Genomic DNA, 277 nt, shown 5'->3' on the forward strand with positions numbered 1-277 from the left:
TCCCCAGTGTCACCATGCTGGACACAGATTCTTTCCATACTGTTCGTTCCCTCACTCAAATCAACATGTGACCCCTAAATAGTCCGAGATTATCCCTCCACTTTCCTCCCATCCTTGGTAAACAACAAAGTGAGTTTCCTTCCTTGAATAAACTTCCTTTCACTCTTTACAATAGTGGGATCATGCAATATTTATCCCTCTGTGATTGACTTATTTCACTCAGCATAATGTCCTCTAAATCCAGCCATGTTGCTAGATGATTCATGTTGTTGTTGTT

This window comes from Orycteropus afer, unplaced genomic scaffold, assembly GCF_000298275.1.
Source record: "Orycteropus afer afer isolate SDZICR_OR568_19922 unplaced genomic scaffold, OryAfe1.0 scaffold00576, whole genome shotgun sequence".
In the NCBI taxonomy this organism is placed as follows: Eukaryota; Metazoa; Chordata; class Mammalia; order Tubulidentata; family Orycteropodidae; genus Orycteropus; species Orycteropus afer.